The sequence below is a fragment of the Podarcis cretensis genome (assembly GCF_951804945.1).
Source record: "Podarcis cretensis genome assembly, chromosome: 3".
In the NCBI taxonomy this organism is placed as follows: Eukaryota; Metazoa; Chordata; class Lepidosauria; order Squamata; family Lacertidae; genus Podarcis; species Podarcis cretensis.
This window is the reverse complement of record NC_137172.1, coordinates 93,685,249-93,707,704: the sequence shown is the minus strand read 5'-3', so window position 1 is coordinate 93,707,704 and position 22,456 is coordinate 93,685,249. Positions and strand designations below refer to the sequence as shown.

The following is a 22,456-nucleotide window of genomic DNA, read 5'->3' as shown; positions in this document are numbered from 1 at the left end:
ACAGACTTCTGTAGGTATCTGGTGCGTTCATGCTTGTGTGTTTTTCTTTCCCATGAGAAAGTAGAGGGCTGCCCTGCGAGGCAAGGTATTTCTCCCGCTTTTGCACACAGCAACTGCTTGTTTTGCACAAACGGCAACTAATTTGAGCAACCCCTCCGAATGATGGTTCAAACAGAAATGCCTTTCATAAGCATCCGGGTCAACAGCCCTCAGTAACCCAGGATGACTATTCTAGGATGAGAGGCATCAAAATAGCCCTGTATAAATAGAAACAGTTTCTTTCTATTATCCTGCTGTCGCCTGGGGCAGAACGCTCCACACCTCCTTTCCCACTGAAATATTCCACTATGACACAACTTTGAACAAAGAAGAGGGTCTTTTCTCCACAGACTTTTTCATTTATTGATTGTCCTTAATCTGATTTACAACCTGTCTATGTACTTCCCCTTCTCTTTTAGCTCCAAACGTCCAGTCCTAATGCCCATAGAAAATGGAAGGCCTCTCTTCGTTCCTGAGGGCTTATATTAATTGTCAGTAATTGGAGGCACCTGAGTTCAAACTGCCTCCATCTCCACTCCCCAGACCCCCCGAGGAATGCCAGCTGTTCCTCCAGTTGCCAGAACAATATGTAGAAGGACTGGTGCCTGTGACAACAGGGGTTAGAAGGATGGGGATGTGACCCACATCATCCACCCAAAATGGCCTCCCCATAAATCTAGTTGCTGACCAGGGACCTAAGTCCGCCAGAGACAAGAAGGTGGTATTAGTAGAATGGATGGTTATGAAAATATTCAAGGCATCGTTCCCAAAATGGGATTACAGTGGTACCTCAGGTTAAGTACTTAATTCGTTCCAGAGGTCTGTTCTTAACCTGAAACTGTTCTTAACCTGAAGCACCACTTTAGCTAATGGGGCCTCCTGCTGCCGCCGCACCACCGGAGCACGATTTCTGTTCTCATCCCAAAGCAAACTTCTTAACCTGAGGTAATATTTCTGGGTTAGTGGAGTCTGTAACCTGAAGCGTATGTAACCTGAGGTACCACTGTACTGAAGTTGTTCATGACGCTATCTCGTCTTCCAAAAAACATATCACAATTTTCTCTATTTCCAATGTTCAGACCATGAGAGCCAGCTCAGAGAAACTCTGAAGTTTGAAAAAAAAATGAGTGGGGGGGGGAGAGCAAAGAGAGAAAGCTTCCAAAACCAGTCCAATAAGAACTGAGCATGCTCAATTGGTGTGCTGATTGATAAGGGCTGGTGGGATGGGACCAGAAAACAGAGAGGGGATGAGAATGGAATGGAGTGTCCAGAAAATGGGTGTGAGGGTCAAGCAAGTGTTTGAACCTGAGCTACAGAATTATGTCAGACATTAATGTGCAAACCAAGTTCCACGGTAACCTCTCATTCTTCACCAGCTGTCACTTTGCAGCTTGTTGTACATTTTCCCAGACCCGCTTCAAAACTGATTTGGGAGGCAAGCTATGGCTCATACATCAATGTCCTCAATGTGTGTGCCAACTCTTGCTCCAAAGTCTTGGCGCGCAAGGGGAGCTATTGTGGTACTCTCTGGAGCTAAAGCAAAAATCCTGAGAAGACCTTTTTCTTCTTTTTTTTAGGGGAAACCTTGTGATGTTCTTTTTCTCAGCATACACAAACCCTCTCATAAAAAAGAATGCCACTTTGCAGAACCTCCTTCAAAATATCTGAGCCTAACTTACCTCACAGGGCTGTTGTGGGCATAAAATGGTGAGAGGAAGAACCATGTTTGCTACCTTGAGGAAAGAGGGGCTGTACATGTACATGGCTTATGACGGTCACCCTGTTGAACTGAAAACACTTTGGCACCCCAAAATTATTTATGGAATTTGCATTTGGGATTAGTACAGGTCATCATTGAGAAAGGGTCACCAGACTTTGCTGTCAGAAAAGCAAAGCCAGATCCCCCCACCCACCCCTCAGCCAGTTTTTCGTTTTTTGAATGGGCACCTTAACGTAAATTGATTTTTCTTTTCCTTTTTAATCCCATAACTCAGTGTTGGAGCATCTGCTTCATATGCAGAAGGCTCTGGGTTCAATTCCTTTGCTTCTCCAGATGGAACTAAGAAAAGACTGTTCTCCGAAACCCTGGAGAGCTGGCTCAGGGTAAGGTAGCTTCCAGTTTTCTTTTGAACTATCAAAACCACTCAGCTAATTTCAAGAGTTACCAATCATAGCATGAGATTGCCTTCAACGACAGCATCAGGAATGAGGAGAGCGAGAATTAATATCCAATGTCACTGAAAAATTAATTGTGGCATTAGTCTGCCACTGTATTGACTTCTAAAAGCTTTCTTTCTTTCTTTCTTTCTTTCTTTCTTTCTTTCTTTCTTTCTTTCGCAAAGTTAAGCTACATCAGACTTAAAAACCTGGTTACTGGTCATTATTTTACAATAAAATGTGCAACGTGGCTCATGTCTTTAAGACAATGTTTAAGAATCCCATTCTCAGCCAGAACCAGGTCGTTAAATAATATTTTACCCCTCCCTATCTTGACAAGAGGGAGAGTGAGTATAAACAGGCATGGAAATGTTTGCAAAGGAATAAAATAAAGAATGATGATGTCATAATGCCTGATAACCAAATTTGATTGGCTTTGTGGGCTATGATGTCAGCACACTCACTACATGTTCACCGATTGGCTAGCATCTCATAGACAAAAAGAAGGAAACTGTTGTGTGTGTGCTTTTTAAAAACAGGTCTGAAGTGAAGGAACAGCAGTTAAGTACAAAAATAGAGAAGGTCATTGGGGGAGATACATTTGGGGGGCATTGGAAGCCCCCTTTTTTACTCCTGAAAATTCAGGGTATCTATCATTGAACCACCAAGACTATGACTTTTCTTTCACCAGCAAAGTGGGGGAAGATCTGTCATAAAGTCAACAAGGGAATAGTAAGAACTCATGGTTCAGCCATCTGCCAGTGACGAAAAGATCAGAAACGATGACATTTATCTGAAATTTGATGACCTTCAGGTCACACTAAAAGAGCTTCCTTTTCATGAAGCCCCTCTGTTAGCACTATTACCAGAAAAGCATTCCTTAAACTGCTCTGCAGATACTAGTCTCCTGTTGGCTAATACTGGTTTGATCCCTTTGCTGAGTGGTAGCAGATGTCAGAGGACTTGCAGGTTGGCCTCTAGGAGGAAGAGAAAATCTGTGGCATGAAGTTCTGGGTGGCTTTTGCTCTAAGTGTAACTAGGTTTGTTCACACAAAACTGCACAGTCTCCTACCTCTCTCCCAGTCAAGAAGCTCAACTCAATTCTAAAAGTAGAAGTAGCAGAACTTTTGCATCGCCAAGCAAACAACATTGGAAACAGAGTGAATGTGCTTGCTTCTTTGTCACTTTGCTCAGCAGAGCCTTTCTTAAATTAAGTTCAGGTCAAACAGAGAATATACACGAAGGATACCTTGATGAATCTAGAAATATTGTTCATTTAGTAAAGGTAAAGGGACCCCTGACCATTAGGTCCAGTCGTGACCGACTCTGGGGTAGATAGATTCTTTATTGTCATTACACAAGTGCAACATTGCACAAGTGCAACGAAATTGGATGCCATCCCTTAAAAACAACAAAAGCAAAACAACAACAACAACCAAACAAACCACATTCCAGCCACACCCACACCCACACCCATCAAACTCCCAGGTCACACTATCGAGTTACAGCATTTAAAAAGGCCACAGCTCTTGGATAGAAACTATTTTTCAGTCTATTTGTCCTTGACTTGATGTTTCTATATCTCCTGCCAGAAGGCAGTAGTGCAAACAGACTGTATCCCGGGTGAGATGCATCCTGCAGGATGTTGTTTGCTTTCCTAAGACAACGGGAACTGTACAGTTCTTCCAAAGATGGGAGAGGATGACCAATAATCCTTTGGGCTGTGGTTATGACCTTCTGGAGCACCTTCCTCTTCCTAGCTGTACAACTGGAGAACCAGGCACAAATACAGTATGTGAGAATGCTCTCTATGGAGCCTCGGTAGAAGGACACCAGCAGTCTCTCACTCAGATTGTTCTTCTTTAAAAGTCTGAGGAAATAAATTCTCTGCTGGGCCTTCTTCACCAGAGCAGTGGTATTTGCGCTCCAAGTCATGCCCTGACTCATCTCGGCGCTCATCTCGCTTTATTGTCCGAGGGAGCCGGCATACAGCTTTCAGGTCATGTGGCCAGCATGACTAAGCCACTTCTGGCGAACCAGAGCAGCACACAGAAATGCCGTTTACCTTCCCTCCAGAGTGCTACCTATTTATCTACTTGCACTTTGACGTGCTTGCAAACTGCTAGGTTGGCAAGAGGAGGAACCAAGCAACGGGAGCTCACCCCGTCACGGGGATTCGAACCGCCGACCTTCTGATCGGCAAGTCCTAGGCTCTGTGGTTTAACCCACAGGCGCCACCTGCATTACATCAATGCAAAACAACTGTTCTGCCCACTTGACTGTAGCTATCCAATTAGGAACTAGCTTAAGATGTGCTCAGGTGTTTCCCTGTATGTGCAAATACTCAAAGTATGCACACCATCCCGCTTGCTCAATCACCAACTTTCCCCATTTTGAGCAGGGAAGCCATGCAGGCAACGTTAACCTGCCTTTGCTTGAACATGAGTAGAACCACTCACATAATCAGGGATGCTGATAAAGTTGGGTCCCTAGTTATGCAGAGGGTTCTACTCACGCTGAAGCAAACTGGAAACTGCCCTGTGATCCTCAGATGAAGGACAGGACAGTGGTACCTCAGTTTATGAACTTAATCCATTCCAGAAGTCCATTCTTAAACTGAAACCATTCTTAAACCGAGGTGTGCTTTCCCTAATGAGGCCTTCTGCTGCCGGTGCCCTTCCACCATTCAACTTCCATTCTTAGACTGAGGTAAAGTTCTTAAACCGGGACACTATTTCTGGTTTTGCGGAGTTCGTAAAATGAATCGTTCTTAAACAGGACTGTTCTTAAACTGAGGTACTGCTTTATATAAATTTAATCAATAAAATAAATAAAAATGAAGACATGAGAAATGCCCCTTTCAGGCCTTCCCCTGGAGAAGGCTAGAGACTGAGCAGGCAGAGTTAGGGGTACTGGGGGTGAGACCACGACAGCCAGCTCCACGGGTCCTACAAATTTTATTTATTTAATAACATTTATATAACACTTTCTAGAACAAAAGACCTCTTAGCGGTTTACGAGACAGTCTGAAATAGTCTTTCAAAATACCAACAAAAGACAAATGTTAAAAACGAGTGACATAAAAATGTTTAAAATATAAAATAAACAGGAAATACCTTTACCTACTGAAAAGGCTTGCAGGAACAAAAAAAGTTTTTGATGGGAACAAAAAACAATACAGTGCCTGATAAAAATGGGAAAGGAATTTAAAGTCTAGGTGTCCCCACAGTAAAAGATCCATTTCTTGCAAGGGTAGATGGACATTGGTAACAGGGAGAAAGCTTGAGAACATGCAATGTCTTTTAAGAGGTGAAAATTAACAAATGAGGCAGACATGACACCTACTCAATCTGATGAGGTGGAAAGGACTTGTTTTCTTTCTCGATCACTGCTTCTTCTCTCAAGAGGCAGATCTTGGTATCAATGCCGGATCATTTACATTCAGAACACGCATTTCCCGATCAGTTGTGCTGCATTCCTCACTCGCAACAATGGAGCCATTTGTATCTGATACATTTTAAATACGTATATAGTGAACAGTGACTCTGACCTCTGCTCACTAAGGCTGACCTGTAGGCTTCCATATTGCCCTGTCAACAGTGGGGGGAACTGAGGACCAAAACTAGGATAAGGAGGTAATTGGCAGCATACATCCCTCCCAGTTTATGGTTCTGAGGACCCCTTTCAGGGTGGGCCAGGCCATGAACCTTTGAGCATGTGCAGTGTGCCTTTTCTTTGGGGCAGCCACGGGTTTTCCTCACAGGCCTGGGGGAAGGAAACAGGATTCCGAGTTCAAAGGTGAGACTGCAAGGCAGGCTTATAAGCATGTCTCGTTTTGGAATTTAAGCGCCAGTTCCTGTCATTTTTTACCCACCCCCCACTCCCCACTTTAAATGCACAGGCATTCACTGGTAGGAATAAAACAAAGGAAATGAGCCCCCCCCCCCAAAAAGGAGGTAAGCAATCAAGGAACATAAATAAACTGCAGGGTAATGGCGGAGAGTGTTTGACTCTTATATGAAATATAGACTGCTTCCTCTCAGAATGTCTGCAGGTGGAAGAAACTTTGCAATGTCCTGTACATGAGGAGGAAAGAGGAAGGGAGAGCTTCACTCTGCGCACAAGGGGGCCTCCCAGCCACTCAGTCTTTGTAATGCACATAGTTCAGCACTTTGATCTGGCAATTTAAAGGTCCCGTTCTTCTTTATGTGCACTTCGTGAAATATTTTCTCTTCTTGCACACAAGAAAATCACAGCATTCTTTTGCTACGTTCAAGGACGTTATGTAAGCTTTGTCAATCTGACTTTTAGACGGAAAGGATGTTCAGTTATATCTAAGCTCCCTGAAGACTGTACGGTATATTCTAACTTCATGCTTCCTCTTTCATTTTAAAAGCCAAATGTTTGGTTCTTCAAATAGTGGGGACACCGGCGAATTGGGTTTCAACTTACAGTTGCCATATTTTAAAACTCAGCATTTTTTCAGCGTTTTCCGCCCAAATTCTGTTTATGAGGGCTGAGTACTGACAATTTTAAGTATTATATTTATATTTATATTATATTATATTATATTATATTATATTATATTATATTATATTATATTATATTATATTATATTATATGATAGAACCTTGATTCTCGAACGGTTTAGTTGATGAACAAATCGGCTCCTAAAAGCCAAAAACCCAGAAGTAAGTGTTCCGATTTTCAAACATTTTTCAGAAGCCGAACGTCTGATACGGCTTCTGCTTGAGTGCAGGAAGCTCCTGCAGCCAATCAGAAGCCACGCCTTGGTTTTCAAATGTTTTGGAAGTCGAACAGACTTCTGGAAGGGATTGCGTTCGCGAACAAGGTACCTCTGTACAGTGGTACCTCCAGTTACATACGCTCCAGGTTACATACGCTTCAGATTACAGACTCCGCTAACCCAGAAATAGTACCTCAGGTTAAGAACTTTGCTTCAGGATGAGAACAGAAATCGAGCTCCGGCGGCGTGGCAGCAGTGGGAGGCCCCATTAGCTAAAGTGATGCTTCAGGTTAAGAACAGTTTCAGGTTAAGAACGGACCTCTGGAACGAATTAAGTACTTAACCCGAGGTACCACTGTAATATGTAATTTATTATATTTACCATATTATATGATATCTTTTTCTGTCCCTCTTTTTTATTTGTTCTTTCACCACCTTATCTTTTATAACTGACATTCTTTCAATAAAATATTAACAATAATTCAAAAATGATTCGGATGGCTAGGGCAGGATGTGGGGGTGCCCCACCCATCAAAACGCACGTTCTCCTCAGTCTACTGGACACGGCCCGCCAGGCATTTCACACCCACCTGCTTCACACCTGATGTCATACATAATGTCAGGTGTGAGGTGCAAACAGTCACGGGTTCAAAGATACAATCAGGAGCTGTTGATTAAGGTGTGCCCTTTTTTTCATCAGCTGATTGGCGGTGATTTTTTGCCTTGCTCTAGGAGCTGGAAACTTTTCCACTGAAACCACTGCTAAAATGGTTTCCATGGAAACTACTGGACCAAGGTACACACCCATCAGCTGATGAGTGGTGAGGATGCACCTTGTTTTGGGAGCATTTTCTAGTGAATGGGGAATGCAGAGCTTCATTTCATACAGAGTGGCTTTGAACCCAGAGTGCCGATTGCAGCAGAAAGATCACAGAGCAATTCAGAAACGGATCAGGGTGTGTGTGTGTTTTAAGGCACAGTTACAAGTTGAGTATTGGGTCCTGTGTGCACACCCCTTCACCCAGCATAGCCAATGGTCAGGAAAGATTGGAGTTGTACGCCAACAAGAGTTCAAGGAATGTGTAAACAGAGTCTCTATCAGTCAATGTTTCAGCTGTTGACTCCTAGAAAACAGATTTCCCCCTATGCATATGGGACATCCAAAAACAGATTAGTAGAACAGCCTCCTCTTGAGACAGTCTTATTATAGCATTTTCCAATGAATTTATCACAGCATATTATGTGCGTCCTGATTTGATTCTTTTGCCAATGAATTGACTTCCTAGAATGGAGTTCAGACACAACCCAGCAGAAATGGACCACTTTTGTTTCCTGTTGATTTGAATGGAAGAAAATTTTTAATCGAAGAAATTAGACATATACACAACCTGAGCATAGGATGGGAGCCCCCACAGCCAGTGGCGGAGCTTCATGCTCCAGCACCGGGGGGCAGAGTGCAGGCAGGGGCGTGGGATGTGACCTGGGGGCGTGGTGCACCGCCCAGAGTGGGTGGGGGAGCAGCCGCGATAGCACCCTGTCGGGATTGTGCTGCCGGGGGCGATACGCTCCCCCCCCCCACGCATCTTCCTCTGCCAGTGCTCACAGCATGAAAACCCCCAACAGACCTTGCTTCCCCATTACGTTTCCAGAGAAGCCCCAAAGTTCAGCACAGAACAAGACATGTCTCTGTGTCTCCAGCTTCCAGCCTGCTTTCAGTTCATTCACAGCTTTGGCTATTGTCCTTCTACCTAAGATCACATGGCCACCAGCCAGGTGAGGGGAGTAGGAGGGAATGACTACCCCGTTTCCTGGAGGGCACCATCACCTGGCTCATTTTTGAGATGCTGATGAGCATGGCCAGCTAAAGCCATAATGTTCAACAAAAGGGCTAGTTTGGCAGGATTCCCTTTCTGCATTCACAGGAACAGTACTGAAGGCTTGGAAGAGGACCCTGGGTTCTATCCAGACTGACACCCCCCAAAAAAGAAACTCATAAAAAGGTTATCATTATTTCTTTTGAAACCTACCCTGAGATCATGGACAAAGATGGACAGTCTATAAATTTACTACTACTACTACTACTACTAATAATAATAATAATAATAATAATAGGTGTACAAACCATTGTTGGCATCCATCTGTCTTGGGAGACAATTCAAGACTCTACCCATTGGGGGTAAAGTCACATTGTTGGAAAGTTACAGTACCTGGTGTGGCTATTGCTCTTGGGGCAGAGATGTGTTTTATTGCTCTTGGGGCAGATGAAGGTGTCTGGCTTTGCTGTTACATATACAAACCATATTTATCGTGCTGCTGCCCGAACTTGCATTAAGCCTGTTTCACAAGTATGGGGAGTCTAGAACCCCATACTTTTTGTTCCCATCATCCATTGACCATGCTAGCTGGTCAAGACTGCAGTTTCCCATCCCTGATGCAGAAAAAGATGTGACAGCAAAAGATGTGGCAGCAAAAGGAGGTGGCAGAAAACCAGAATATGAGAAAGCAAAACATGAAAACCAATATTAAGTGGTTACTGAAATTAAATATAAATAAATCGGAGATAAAGCCAGTTTGGTACAAAACTGGGGTCAAAGGAGCAGGGGCTGAGTGCCTTTGCACTTGTCTTATCACAAGTGGTTTGTGTAAGAGAGAAGTCTTGACTGATCCCAGTGATAAGCATCACTGTTGACACCAGGAACAACTAACTGTTTGCAAATGTGGCTCCAGAAACATGAGAACTGTTGGGAGACCCACCATAAGATGTTTCGTGTGGCGCAATGTGGTGATGAGTTGAAAACAAACAACCACCCAATTGTGCAGCTCACCAACAAAACAAGACCATTTAGGGACATCCAACCTCGGAAAGAGCACCAAATATAAGCCTCATACCCCTTGTGTCTTTCCCAGATAATAAATTTCTTCCTTTTTTTGGTCCCTCTTGGCTTAAAATGGCTTGGTGAAGAAAAGGAGTTAATTTAAGGCTCATTAGTTTATTTTTAGTCACTCAAGATCTGAAGGCTTTGAGCAGACTTCCCTTTTCTAATAGGACATGCCTTCCTGTGTAGCGAGGCTGTCCGCTGACCTCACTCCCGGCTGGAAGGTGGTACTGATCCATGACAGAGATCCTGTGAGGGCTTTGAAAGCTAAATAGGAACCAGAAGAAAGTGGTATCATGCTTAGCTGGTGATTAGCCCTGGAAGCAAAGTTCAACTGTGACTTTTTAGGGAGGAAGGAGGAAGGAGGAAGGTCGTCGTAACAAACAAGCACTTCCTGTGTTTCCCTGGAAGAATCCAATCATCCCACTTTTGGTATAATAAGGACATTACTGCTAATTTGCCGGTAGCTGGGAGGGAATTTCTGCTCTTAGCTGTGACGGCTCTGTGGCAACTGTTTCGTTTTAAATAGAAATTTAGCCATAAACATGCAGCTTTTTTAAAGGGGAAAAAAAGAATAAAGGAAAAGAAAGAAAGTTGAGCCGTAATTGAAGTGCATTAATGGTAATTACTTCTTTCTTTCACTCATCATTCTGTCAGATGAATCCATTATCCTGCCATCTTGATGTTTCTGCAAAATTGCTCTTCCCTGTGGATGTGCAGAGACTTAAGGAAATCACAGCTTTATTCTATAAAATGTCCCTAATGCTTGCCCATTCTGTCCGTACTTGTTTTCCCTCCCATGGGAAACAACAACACATACCCAAAAAATGCACAATGCTGGGGGGTTTTTTTGTTTCTTTTTCTATCCTACTCTGTTAAGTAATCGGAGAACAAAAGTGTGAGCTGTTACAGAACTGTAATTGTGCCTCAGCTCTTCTGTGAGGGTGGCAACAGGTATTGTCTTCTGCCTAGGTCATATGACAAGTAGTAATATTCTCTGCCGTCATCGTGATCTGAAGGAGCTTCATTAACATGTGACCTCAAAATTCTGCATCATCCCCCTGCCACTGAGGCCAAAGTTTAGTGCTAGCTTTGTGCCACAAACCCCATGTTTTGTGCCACCCCAAAAACTGAGTAATTTGAAATCTGGGTCACACGGTAATACCAAATCGCATCCCCGCGTTGCTTAAATGTGCAGCTCCAAGCAGAGTGTGTGTGTCACGTTTTGGACCAATGTGCATAAAAGCCAGTTGTGAAATTTACCAGATAACCCAGTTAACAAGTAACTACATTTGAGATCGCCTTTGAGCTTGAGGTCCTGGCAAATTGGTCCTTCTGCTTCCCCCAGTCTGGCCTGGATGGGAGATTGTTGTAGGATCATCCATCTGCCGTCTCTAATTGCATCATAGAAGGAAGGCGAGGATATACTGTACATGTCATAAATAAATATAATCACTACCTGCAGTTGCATTAAGGCAACAGAAAGATGACCAATAAAAACCCACACGCCGACATCAAAAGGATAATAGAAATTAAAGTGAAGTAGAATAATGAGTCAGGTTTACTTAGAAAGGGGGAGGATTGCCTGACAAAAATGAAGACATTATCAAAAGAAAAGAACACAAGCCATGCAGCAAACTAGGCTACATTACAGAGACGTGGAAATTTAGCTGCTGTGAGAATTTGATTGAAGGGTGAGGAACAAATCCCCATAATACATAATATGATAAAATAAATAAACCTTGGAAGAAGAACAGGTATTTAAAGAGGAGTGGAAAATTTTCACCGATTATGTAGAAAATAATTGTACACAGTTGAAAACGCTGGCAGTATTAAGGTAAATTAAACATTATAACACATTTAAAAGGGATGTAAGATGGGAGAACTGAATTAGATGGACATACAAGAAAATGCAGGAAATGTGGGACCTGGGAAAGAACCTGGGAAAGGGAGGGAGGGAGGGGAGTTGTTGAATGTATGGGTATAATGACAGATGATTATTTGGAAATGTAAAAGTTGAGGGGTTTTTTAAGTAAAATAAATAAACCTTGCATGCTTACAAATACTTGAACTTTAAAAAATGAAGAAGCAGAAATGACAGTCAACTGTGACAGCACTCGCAAATATTTCTCAGCCGTGCTGACTTCCGAGAAAGGTATACAGTGGTACCTCGGGTTACATACGCTTCAGGTTACATACACTTCAGGTTACAGACTCCGCTAACCCAGAAATAGTGCTTCAGATTAAGAACTTTGCTTCAGGATGAGAACAGAAATCGAGCTCCGGCGGCGTGGCAGCAGTGGGAGGCCCTATTAGCTAAAGTGGTGCTTCAGGTTAAGAACAGTTTCAGGTTAAGAACGGACCTCCGGAACGAATTAAGTACTTAACCCGAGGTACCACTGTATGAGGCATAGTGATTTCCTTTGCATGCTTGCATAGTGTCAGAGACCTGTAAGGTGGGGGCCAATTTAACATGACATCCTATTATTAGTATTTGTAATTTTGTGGCGGCTGTTCAGGAAGTACTGCAATCTATGGGCCTTAGCAATATGTTTACAGTCAGGTGCATAGTTGCCTTCTTGTCTTGTTAGTGGAGATCTCTGGAAGAAGCATCTGCTTTTCAAGGAGTGGGGGGAAAGGCACAGTTGGCTCATCAGCCAAAACTGGGGGAAATGTGCTGCTTCTAGCTCCAGACACCACTTGGATAACCAGAAGCAGTGAGGGTTCAAGAAGCACTCCTAAACTGCAAGCCGGATTCTGCAAGGGGAGTATGCAACCACAACTAAACCAGGCTGAAATCTTATTTTCTGTTGGACATTACTGCTCAGGAAGGTCAACAGGGTTTTCTGGGCCTGGTTTGCAGCCCTCTGCTACACTCACCAAAGAAGACACAGATTTGCACCTGCTTTAAGTCATATGCAAGTTTGCACCCTCCTTTGCAGGTGGAGAGATGGACCAAAAAATAAAGCTTGTCTCAAGCATGGTCGTTTTGTACAACTGTCTAATGACAGAAGCTTGCCATTTTCCTGGCTCAAGAAAAGAAGAGCTGGCCACCTCTCAATTAAAATAATGAAAGCCAGTTGATAATATCAATAAGATTTTAAAGCTTGTGCCGTCTCGGTTTCTCTCCAGCTGCATCCTCTTATGACAAAATAGCCTGTTATTACAAACGTATATGACATAATATGGAATGTCATGCAATTGTAGATCTGAGATCATGTGTCACAGATGATATATTGACACTGTCTTTTCAGTTTGTGATATGCACATTTCTTTTCCACACCTTCTGCAGATCCTGCAGGAAACAAAGTTCCTCCCACAGTCACCCACACACCTTCTGTCTCTATTTAAAAAATAAGAACAACAACAGATAGTTCAATTATTGCACTGAGGGAGCTGCTGGCATTTTTAGTGTTTGGTTAAGGAATAAAAGAAGAATTGCATGGATGCCTAGATCCGGGTTTGGGGCAAGTATTCTGGGGAGAGATTCCCAGCAGAGATTTAGAATCACAAAACATGGAAGCATGGAAATATAGGCTGTTACACCTTTAAAATACCCCATTTTAAGTTTTTCCCAAGTTCCCCATTACTTCCTATTAGCATAGAAAGGTAAAGGTAAAGGACCCCTGGACAGCTAAGTCCAGTAAAACTCGACTATAGGGTGAAGCGCTCATCTCACTTATGGACGCAGGTGGTGCTGTGGTCTAAACCACCAAGCCTCTTGGGCTTGCCAATCGTAAGGTCGGCAGTTCGAATCCCCACGACAGAGTGAGCTCCCGTTGCTCTGTCCCAGCTCCTGCCAACCTAGCAGTTTGAAAGCACACCAGTTCAAGTAGATAAATAGGTACTACTGTGGCAGGAAGGTAAACACCATTTCCATACACTCTGGCCTCTGTCATGGTGTTCAGTTGTGCCAGAAGCAGTTTAGTCATGCAGGCCACATGACCTGGAAAAGCTTATGTGGACAAACACCAGCTCCCTTAGCCTGAAAGCGGAGATGAGTGCTGCACTCCGTTATCAATTTCAACTGGACTCAACCGTCCAGTGGTCCTTTACCTTTTTACCTTTAGCAAAGGAAAAGAGACCACACATTTGATAAGTTGAGAAATGGTTTATTTACAAATTCTTCGAAGGTCAGATTCATGTGCTTTTCCATACAGCAGCAAGAAAACACAGGCAGCAACACTTAGGTTGCAAAAATGATGAGGGGGGGATCCTAAATTATTGGTTTAGAAACACAACAAATGGCCTATAAGCCATGCAGATAGTCTGATCCTGGAACAACCAGGTCCAAAAACTCCATCATAGAAACACAAAGATGGCTTTGCTAAAGCCATGTGGCCATCTGGGCTTGGAGAAATCAGCCCGGATGTCCTTCCTCATTGGTTACATGGTGGAAAAGAGAATGAACGAAGACTTTGCTAACCACAATTTAAGAAGGATGTTGAGAAGTTGAAACGTATGCAGAGAAGGGCAACTACAATGGACAAGGGTCTGGAAACCAAGCTCTATGAGGAACGGTTGAGGGAGTTGGGTATGTTTAGCCTGGAAAAGAGATCAAGAGGATATGATAGCCATCTTGAAATATCTAAAGGGCTGTCACATGGTAGATGAAGCAAGACCCAAACCAATAGCTTCAAGTTACAAGAAAGGAGATGCTAACTAAACATCAGGAAGAACTCTCTAGTGGAAAGAGCTGTTCAATAGTGGAACGGACTCCCTCAGAAGGTGGTGGACTCTGTTTTATGGGAGTTTTTAAAGCAGAGGTTGGATGGCCCACCTGTCATGGATGCTTTAGCTGAGATTCCCACATAGCAGGGAGTTGGACTAGATAGCCCTCGGGGTCCCTTCCAACTTGTCAATTCTATGATTTTGTGATTAATTAATCCAAATGAGGGCCCAACACACTTGGTTGGCCTTGCAGTTGATATCAATTTCCTCATAATCTAAAACGCTTAACTTCAACATTTAACTCAAAATAGGAACAAAATTAATTTAATGATTTGAGCCCGTTGTATTCCACGGCACAACGAGAGAACAAATTTTACAGTTCCTGCTGGTCAGAACCCACCAATTCCAGCAGACTTTCTTGTAAATCTTTGAGGTAAGTTTAGGATGGTTGCAGTTATTTTTGTAACCTTTCCCTGAACCATAACTTCCTCATCAGGCACTTCATAATCTACCTTTGAGACGTCAAGTCCCCAGAAGCTAAACTATTTCTTTCAGCTCTTCTGCTGCACAAAGCAGCCGCCCAATAACCCCCCGGGTCTTTCGCTATTGCAGCCAGTTAGTGTTGGCTCTTCAGAGAGCAGAAATCATCCTTTATCTTTCTTTGTACTGAATGGAGATATAACCTTCCCTCAAGAGCAAACGACATCCTCTGCTTCATGGGGGCCTGAGGATATACAAGGGATTTGACTGCTCTACCCAGTTAAAACTTTCAAAGCAGAGCAACCTTATAACAACGCTCATCCTTTAGCATGGGTTAGGATTCAAGCGCAAAAATCCAGTTTTAAAATGACAAATGTGACTTTCAGAAGTAAACAAATAAACAGGAAATACCTCCTCCAAAGAAAACAGTCTTTGAATCTTATTGTGCTGTTAGGCAGACACCCAAAATGTGTACACCCCCAAATGCAAACATTTCTGCAAACACTGTAATACATGGGGTAGAATTTGTCCTTTTTGTAGTGTTAATGGACAAGCACTTTTTAAAAATAATAATAATAGTAGTAGTAGTAATAATAATACCTTTATTGTCAATGTACAACCTGTGTACAATGAAATTAACTGATTAATTTTAGGAATTAATTAATTTTAGGAATTTTGTCTATCCTATTTAAGTTTTAAACTGGTTTTAACCGTTTTGTGTTTTAGGGTGTTTTGAGGCATTTCTTGTACAAAGTGACAAATAAATGTAATAGATAGTAAAACGATCGTAAATAATTACGCATGAAAACTTGCCACCGAAATTAGAAAACATAAATAAATCTAAGTTTGAATTTTCAAAGGAAATTTCAGTGAAGAATCTGTTTCTTCCAAAATGCTTCCAGCTAACACTCAGAGGAAGCACAAAAACAAATAACTTCCCCATCACTTGGTCACCAAATATGTATGGACAGCTTTAGGAGACAATTCCTATTTCAGCTTTATGTTGCTATGTTCTACTAAAAGTAGTAAAAAAAAAGAAAGAGAAGGAGAAGAACCCCTTTCTATTCAAAACATTAATTGCACCTTGCCATTAGAAACAGGATACTGAGGACTGCCTCAAAACTTACATTTGCTGTGGAAACTGCGTAGCTTTACAGTGGTGGCTCCTGCAGCACAACTGAAGTCCTGTTCAGATGTTTACATCCAGAACATAATGATCACAACAGTAAGATGGCAAGCTTTACCCATGCATCCACTGAACACCTGAACAGACATAGCCCATAAAAAAAGGCCATGCAATTGGGAACCCTTTCCCCTGACCAGGTTGAGAACTGGGGTGCCCGCTGCATACAGCTGTACGTGTGGTATTTGTTCAGCTCTTCCAAACACGGAGAAGGCAAAAGCACAGAACTTCCTTTCAAGCCAGTGTGGTGTAGTGGTTAAGAGCGGTGGACTCATAATCTGGTGAACCGGGTTCGCATCCCCACTCCTCCACATGCAGCTGCTGGGTGACCTTGGGATAGTCATACTTCTCTGAAGTCTCTCAACCCCACTCACCTCACAGAGTGTTAGTTGTCGGGGAGGAAGGGAAAGGAGAATGTTAGCCGCTTTGAGACTCCTTAGGGTAGTGATAAAAAGGGATCTCAAATCCAAACTCCTCCTCCTCCTCTTCTTCTTCCTAGTGTCTCCCTCCAGACTTCGGCTGAATGTGTAAGCTGAGGGCTTGTCCACATTTCCCACAGGTGCAACCAGTTTTCTGAGCCTGGGTTCCGGCAGTTTCTCATTTGTCTCAGTTTCCCCATAGAAAACACACCCTTTACTGCTGAATTTGGGGGGCAGGGAGCAGCAATCCATGGGAAAGCCGACTGACATTTAGTCTGATTCAGCAGTAAACCGCAGGCTTCCACAACTGGAGATGTAGCTGAGCGCTGAATGCTTCAGTTAGGCTATTACCAGGGGCGTGGAACATTTTTAAAGTCCCACAAAGTGGACCTTCATAGTGGTGTTTAAAGGTGTGGGATCACTCCATGTGTGATGTCCAGTACAACAGCCTGAGGCTGTGCTGGATTGTTCTGATCAAGCAAGAAACTATGCAACAAATCCATTTCAATGACTTAGGCCGGTGCTGCAATCACTAGCCTAATTCGTCCTTGATCGGTGACATAACAGTGCTGTTTTGTTGAAGTCTCCTCGTCTGCTGTGCAGCTTTTATCTCGAGTTAGCAATTCTTAGCGAATAACTCTCTCCCTGTCAAGAGAACGGTTCCTTAGGCCAAAGAAAGGTGCGTCATCCCTTCCATATAGCAACTGCAAGGATGAGTTGAGTTGGTTGCAGCGGGGAAGTGGGGGGAGTTGCGCAAGGCGAGCCCACACACAATTACACCTCTGGAAATGAGGGAGCCATAAAAACGAGATTTATTTTTTCATTATGAAATTAGAGTAGCTGATGAAAGAGAAAGAAAAGTGGCGGCGGGGGTTTGGTGGGGAGAGATGGGCTTTAAAAACCCAGTCTGCTCTCAGTTATAACTCAAGACACCAGCAAAAATTGTTTCCTGTTATCTAAAGAAGGACTGAAGGGACTATTCTCTGTGACTTTTGCAGATTACCACCGACACCCATTCTCACATGCACAAATACCCCTTCTCCAACATCCACTCCACTGTCTCCAACCCAGGCCACAGGTGTTGTAGGGCAGGCATCCCCAAACTCGGCCCTCCAGATGTTTTGGGACTACAGCTCCCATCATCCCTAGCTAACAGGACTAGTGGTCAGGGATGATGGGAGTTGTAGTCCCAAAACATCTGGAGGGCCGAGTTTGGAGATGCCTGCTGTAGGGTATCGAAATGAGGTGATGGCAGCAGCAACATGAAAACAGAAGCATCTAAGACCCCACCACCACCCAAAAAACAAACAAACAAGCAGGGGAAGGGCTGTACCTCAGCGGCAGAGCATCTGCATGCAGAAGGACCCAGGTTCAATCCCTGACAGAGAGATTTTTAAAGCGCTATTCAGCTTATAAATGTTTTTCACTGAAATAAAAGGAAACCTGCAGTTAGGATAGGATGGGAATGTCCCATCTGAGACCCCCGAGAGCCCATGCCATTCCGGGTAGACAATACTGAGTGAGGTGAACCAATGGCCTGATTTGGTACAAGTCAACTTTTTGTGCTCCTAGAAACTCTCCCGCTCCCTCCCAATTCTTCCCAGAAGCCAACCTTTCCCTCAAACCCTTCCGATTAACTCCTCAGTTCTGATTGCCAGCTAAAACTAGGGACTCAGCTACATTAGTGAAGAAAAAGCATTTTATAAGCATTAGAACACTGTGGCACCAGATGGCGCTGCGGAGTCCTGTCTTTCGCCAATGTGATTTCTCACTTTGAGGTTTGCAATGCTGTTTTGCCAAAACGCTTTTTTGGTGTGCCTAGATCCTGCCTAGAACCTTCTTCAGGCATTTGGCCTGGATGTGCGAGAGCAAAAGCACTCACAGGGGGGCGCATAGGTAAGGCCCTGCTTCCAGCGTCACCAGGTGTTTGTTCTGTTCCATTCCCAAGCTTTGTGTGTCTGAAGGGATTGTGTAAGCATATTCGCATGAATGCACTTACAAGTTTCCTTAAAACCAGGAACCAGGACAAAGTGAGGAAGGCTTGGAAGTTGAAGCACACTCAACAAGACCACTTTAAACCCCTGACTCGCGAAGTGACACCCTTGGAGGCAACAGGGTAGAGCTAACATACATAGAATCACAGAAGAGATCCCAAGGGGCATCTATTCCAACCTTTTGCCTAACACGGGGCTCGAACCCACAACCCTGAGCTTAAGAGTCTCAGCCTCTACCGAGTGAACTATCCCCCTGGTCGTCTACCCATTTCAGCCCTTGTGTGTCCAGACTGAAGGCCTGAAGAAGACATATTCCTTGAAGTATATGTAAATGTTTCTACCAATGTAGCACACTTTATGAGGGCATGTATCAAGGCCGGACCAAGACATTTTGGCACCTGAGGCAAACCAAAAAATGGGAAGAAAGAGTAAGGAAAGATCTACATCAGGAACAAACTGGAAAGATCTACATTGGGATTTGCTGCTCCTGTGGATCCTGCCACCCGAGGAAGTTGCCTCACCTTGCCTCATGTGTGGGCTGGCACTGGCATGCATACCAAATGCACAAGGTCACCAAAACCCTGGAAGGTCCATAAGGAGCTGCCTTATGGCAAGCAGTGGTACAGTTAGGTAACTATAGATGATGGGCCTTTAGATGGTGAATTTCACTTACTTCAAAATGTGAGCCAGCCAAGCTGCATTTGGGGGCTCTCCAGCTCATTCTCCTATGAGGGCGCCTGGCACCTGCCACAGTGTCCTGCCTTAATGGCACCACTGATGCATTTTTGTTCCTCTAGCCTGATTTTGTCTGCTTTGACTGCCAGCAGCTCTCCAGGGTCTCAGACAGTCTTTCTTCGCCAGTTGACTGATGCTTTGAACTGGAATTAACAGAACTTGTCTGAAGGCAACAAAAAAACTGTAATAACCTAAACTTAACTTCTGAGAAAGCTACCGCAATGTGTTCGTTTTCATACCCCACAGCTACAGCTCACTAAACCCACTAGATATTTGTTTCCTCACAAATAAGCACCATTTCTATTACTATATGATACATTATTATTGACATTTGGGCAAAGCAAAGGAAACAACATTGGTGTAAAGCAAAACAGATATTATTTTAAGCCGAATGAGTGTTTTGGAACAGAAATCTCTATTATGATGATTGATGTGTTCCCCTAGGGAGTTGTGTTCTAGGGATGTGGAAGCAAATGTGTAACTGATGGTTTGTTGGAGTGACACCTTCTGAAAGGAAAATATTGTGTTATTTGAGTATTTCAAAGGTTTCTTCCGTATCCCTGTGGACAATATCCTTTGATTCTCAGCAGCTCTTGTTCTTGGTATCTTATTCCCAAGCCCTCCCAGACAATCCAGAGGGATTTTGCACATGGTCTAAACGTCCATTTTTCAGAGCTGCTACTGTAAATTCAAACTCTTTTCAAGGTAGTCATTTTGTCATGTTGAACCCCTGTGCTCCTACCTACATCATTACCCGCTGATTTTGTCCCATTCTCCACAACTTCTTTCCTTAACAATATATTTATTTGATTATATATGCATTTTTGTAGCTTACAATAGAATAACAACAACAAAAAGAGAGTCTTATTAACTAAGGCTGTTTGCTTGCATCGATTTACTCACAAATAAGCTCTGGTTAAGTCAATGGAGCCCTCTTCTGATATCTATAAAGGTAAAGGGACCCCTGACCATTAGGTCCAGTCGTGACCGACTCGGGGGTTGCTGCGTTCATCTCACTTCATTGGCCGAGGGAGCCGGCATACAGCTTCCAGGTCATGTGGCCAGCATGACTAAGCTGCTTCTGGCGAACCAGAGCACTGCACGGAAACGCCGTTTACCTTCCTGCTGGAGCGGTACCTATTTATCTACTTGCACTTTGATGTGCTTTCGAACTGCTAGGTTGGCAGGAGCAGGGACCGAGCAACGGGAGCTCACCCTGTTGCGGGGATTCGAACAGCTGACCTTCTGATCAGCAAGTCCTAGGCTCTGTGGTTTAACCCACAGCGCCACCCGCGTCCCTTCTGATATCTATAGCATGGTACTATAAATAAGTTGCTACCTGCAGACTAAAATACTCACTTACCTGAGAGTTGGTTCCACTGAATTTTGTGGGATTCACTTCTGAGCAGACATTGTACTGTATCCTCTGTTAAGTAGTTCATTGCTTATCCTAATGCAGAACACACACAGCCATTCTAAATCATTTTAATGAGTGGGGGGTGGTTATCTATCTGTTAAAATACCTACAAAAGTACTTTCTTAATACAGATAATTGTTCATACACTGATATCATTGCAGATGCTTAATGGTGGTAATCTTAAAATGGATGGAAAAACCAAAAATTAATGCAATCTAAGATACCATTATAGACATTGTTGCTACTACAGATTTATAAGGAGACTGGCTTAAATTTGTGGGCCAGTTTTTTTAATGAACTCACCTAATTTGCCAGTCCTGAACTTATATGCAGTTTCAGGTGAAGAACGGACCTCCGGAACGAATTAAGTTCGTAACCAGAGGTACCACTGTACTACATTTTTTAAAGATTTGCCTTGAGAGTGTCTCTGTACCTTATTGCCATGCCAAAGCCAGCCTCTCTCGGGAATCTTTGTCAGTGGCATATGGTAAGGATCAATTCCTATGACAAACCAGAACATATGAACACTGCAGTTGGTTAGAGTATGGTGCTGATAATGCAGGGATCCTTGGGGTCCCTTCCAACCCTCTGATTCTACGAAAAACCTTGCAGAAGGTGGCCTACATGTCTTGGAGGTTGCAGGGGTGAACAGACCCTAAATCCCATCAGAGTCCTCAAGACTTCATCCTTAGCTAGCAGTCACAACTGTGGTTATCATTCTGGTGGTAGGATTTCCTTGACTCTAGAATCTGCATGCATGTCAGTCACAAAGTCAAGAAGAGAGGCTTGAGGACAGCAACAGTAGAAGCATCACCAAAACCTTTCAAGCATATGGCCAGAAAAATTCTGACAGTGCAACCCTTGTCATCATGGACATGTCAGAAATCCCCCCCCCCGCCCCAATGGCAGGAATCAATCCAAAAGGGATGGAACGAGAAGAGAGTTCAGGGACAAGCTATTCTAGGGAGAGAACGAAAGCAGCCACTCTCCTGACTTGCAGTTAAGTATAAAATATTTTGTTGCTAATTGTGCTTGTGAATAGCACATAAATAAGCAAGGACATGCATTGTTTAGCAGGCAGGCAGTCCTCTAGGAAGGCCAAATGCTTTGCTAAATGAAGCTGTATCTTCAGTTCAGGATGACATTTATAAACACTGCTTGGCTTGTCCTCACATTCAGCTATTAGTGATCATTGAAATTCACAGGTAAATGGGAGCTGCTACATATAGCTTAGGTATTAGGGTGCTGCACCATTCATATAGGGGCTCTCCAAAAACTGCTCAGTCAGATGCACACTGCAGTCAAGACAACCACTAAAGAAAGTTCAAATGCATAATCGCAACCTCTGAAGATTAACAGTGACAAGTTGAGAGCTAAGACTCCTAGCTGGTCTAAGAGATATGACAACATTCAGATGGAAAGAGAGAGCAGTACCAATGAAGGAGGAGTGGCAGTCGAAGTTGATGGAATATGCAGAATTGGAGAGTCTAACCAGCAGAATCAGCGAACCAGAGGAAAGAATATACAAGGAGGATTGGAAAATGTTTGTAGAATATATGAAGAATTACTGTAAACAGGTCAAAACGTGAGCAGGTTTAGAGTCAATTCAGCAGTACAAGTTGTGTTGAGATAAAAAGAAATCGAGAAGATCTGGATTAATGAGAAGCTTGGATGAATGGAAGCTTGGAGGAGACCATGGAACGGGGGGAAGGGAAGTTGCAGTTTAATGGATTGTCAA

At 43.4% G+C, this 22,456-nt stretch overlaps 1 long non-coding RNA gene across 1 annotated transcript; it reads right to left on the bottom strand.

Annotated features, from left to right (window-relative positions):
* Positions 1 to 9,913: 9,913 nt before the first annotated feature.
* Positions 9,914 to 11,208, bottom strand: LOC307213373. Its single transcript, XR_013837490.1, has 3 exons — positions 11,083 to 11,208; positions 10,449 to 10,525; positions 9,914 to 10,086 (listed from the first exon to the last, which is right to left on the bottom strand). It is a non-coding gene; the product is annotated as an uncharacterized lncRNA (long non-coding RNA).
* Between the last annotated feature and the right edge of the window lie 11,248 nt (positions 11,209 to 22,456).